The sequence below is a fragment of the Colobus angolensis genome, unplaced genomic scaffold (genome assembly GCF_000951035.1).
Source record: "Colobus angolensis palliatus isolate OR3802 unplaced genomic scaffold, Cang.pa_1.0 Scaffold63, whole genome shotgun sequence".
NCBI lineage: Eukaryota > Metazoa > Chordata > Mammalia > Primates > Cercopithecidae > Colobus > Colobus angolensis.
The window spans coordinates 9554855-9557559 of NW_012119932.1; the positions used below are offsets into that span (position 1 = coordinate 9554855).

General features: G+C 36.2%; 1 long non-coding RNA gene across 1 annotated transcript; it reads left to right on the forward strand.

The window, feature by feature from the left end:
• Window positions 1–432: 432 nt before the first annotated feature.
• On the forward strand, window positions 433–2485 carry LOC105527543. The gene is made up of 2 exons (XR_001004241.1): window positions 433–558; window positions 1370–2485. It is a non-coding gene; the product is annotated as an uncharacterized LOC105527543 (long non-coding RNA).
• Window positions 2486–2705: the final 220 nt, after the last annotated feature.

Consider the following 2705-nt stretch of genomic DNA (forward strand, 5'->3'; position numbering starts at 1 on the left):
TGCCTTTCAGTCTTGCATAATGATGTAGCCACATTGAGACCTAGTTGAATAGTTTCACAATAACTCCCTTAAGTCAGAGGGCCTTGGTGAAATAACATTGACTTTTACTCTGAAATCCATGGAAATGCGAAGTTTACTGTTTTGTTCTCCTTGATAAAATATAGCATAATAACTAGTTGCTGGGTTACTACCTAAAACACAGGCCCCAAACTGCAGCTGGGAAGGACAGTTAGCAATTAAGTAAAGGAAATGACTATGACTAGTGGGTTTGAAACCCAACACACTGCCCATATCCTTCTTAGCACAGGGAGGCATCGATGTTACTTAGGCAACTTTTATCACTAAGGAAGTAGTTTTGGTGACTCATGCTCATACAGAATGACTTATTTCAAGATCTGGGTGTTCAGTAACCTTACCATTATGCTTCTGTTTTCTCTGTTTTGGGCTCAGACAGCAAAACTCCCTTTGGATGACATAGATTTATTACTTACTAGTATATCATGCATTGGCTGTCCCACATTTTGAAATTTAATGGAATCGTGGTGATCAGAATAAAAGGTCAGTATTTCCTACAATATATTGATATTTTAAAGGTAGATGTAACACCTTATTTTCTAAGCAGAAGTATTATCTTATTACATATCTTATGAAATGTCTAAGTTGACATTGCTTGCCAATTGTTTTTTACTTAATGTAACAGTGCTGTTTCAAATACTAGTCATTATTTAATAACTTAAATGGAATGCTGAAGATTTTATACTATGACATAAAATGCCTTACTTTTTCCCCCAAATATATGAAAAATGGAATTAAAATCTCCACTGAGGGTTGCTATTACAAAAGGAAGAAATCCTAAGGAAATTCATTGGCTAGGTTCTTGGTTTAGATTTACAGCCTACCTGCTTGATGGCCCAACAGCATTTATTTCTTGACAATTGACATTTTTTCTGTGTTAAAAATAGCTGAGAAGTTGTAGAAAAATTAGTTAATTAAGAGTTATAGGTTGCTAATGTGTTTGGAGAGCTATATGGAAGAACTTACTGTTGACAGAAAAAGCAAGCCACAAGCCAAGGACCGGAGCTGGCTTCTGGGGTAGGGCAGGAGCAACATGGCTTGGGTTCCAGGGTATGCTGGGAGCTTTGGAAATGCCAGCTTACCGTGTGGTCAGCCCAGGACTTACCTGAATCACTAGTGTACCTTTTGTCCTAATTCCAGAAATCATGCCATAAATCTCAAAATTTGGACAGTGTTACTAGAGCTGTTTTTATTTTGCTTTCAATTGAGTCCTTTTCTGGTTTTAATTTTGTAGCTGGAACAGCTTGAAAAAGGCAATGAGTCATGACAAATATTTCTTTTCTTCTCCATATAGAAGCCTTCAATGTGAGGCCCAGGCATTTGGTACCACGTGTGCAATTCATGAGCCTTGGCATCTGAGCACTTTTCTGGAAGGATCCATCAGGACAACACATCGGGGATGTACTAATGAAGTGATTTTCAAAATGTGCTACTCAGACCTATAGCATCAACATCATCTGAGAATTTGTTAGAAATTCTAACTGTTAGGCTCCACTTTAGACCAACTGAATCTGAAACTCGGGGAGTTCATGGGGTCCAGCAATTTGTGTTTTTACAAGACTTACAGGTGATTCTGAGAACCACTGTGCTAGTAAATTGTTACTGTCTGTGGCCACGTAGAATATGAAAAGTATAGGGTTGGAAAATGGGGAAATTGATGAGTGTTCACTTATGAGGAAATGAAGAATAGATAGAAAAGAATGAGTTAACTTTTGGAATTCAAAAAAGAAGCAATTTGTAAAAGCCAGGAATTTGATTTGTAGAATTAATTGCTTGCAGAATCTTTGCTTTCTCAGAGAGGGGCAATCCAGATCACTAGGTTACCGTGAAATATATTGGCATGGTTCTAAAATTCTAGAATGATCTCACTAGTGAAAAAAGGCATACCTTTCCATATTAGGACAAAACTTCAAATCAGGTTTGTAAAATCCTATAAGTTTCTTGTATCCCATTGCCATGGCCAACTTGTTCATCTCTGGACATCCCAGTTTCTACATCTGAAAACCATATGCATTCCTGCTCACCATGAATTATCTCATTGAATGAAGCGAGAGATTCAGGATGTGTAAGATAATTTATGAAGCACTTGGATTACTAAGAAATGTGAAGTATAAAGATCAAGAATGATTAATGTAAACACTGGTGGCAAAGAGGTGTTTCGAAGTTGATACAAAAAATGAGTTGCTTATTTCAGTCTCTCTTTGATATATCTGCCTTTTTCGTGCTGACTCTATCATGTATTCACTATTTGATTTTAAATGAATCACATGTTTAAAGCTTTTAATCTGTTTCCTCAACAAATATATAGTTTTAATAATATTTACTCACAGGATTGTTGTGAGAATAAAATTGATTTTCCAAAAAAATATGGAAATACAGTTTTTAAAAATAAAGCAATACCGTTTTTGGATACGCTAGCGCCGTGACTGTTATTTTACATCTGGGTTGAGGAATCCTAAAGGATTGTTGACATAATGACATCATCCAGGGGTTTGGAATAAGAGCATACATCAGCAAGTTTTCTGATTACAAAAAGCAGCTATGTTTACTTTTCTGTTAATTCTCCTTCAGTGGAATGTTTCAATTTTCTCATGAAATGGGGGAGATCCATTTTTTGAGAGCTCTGTTTT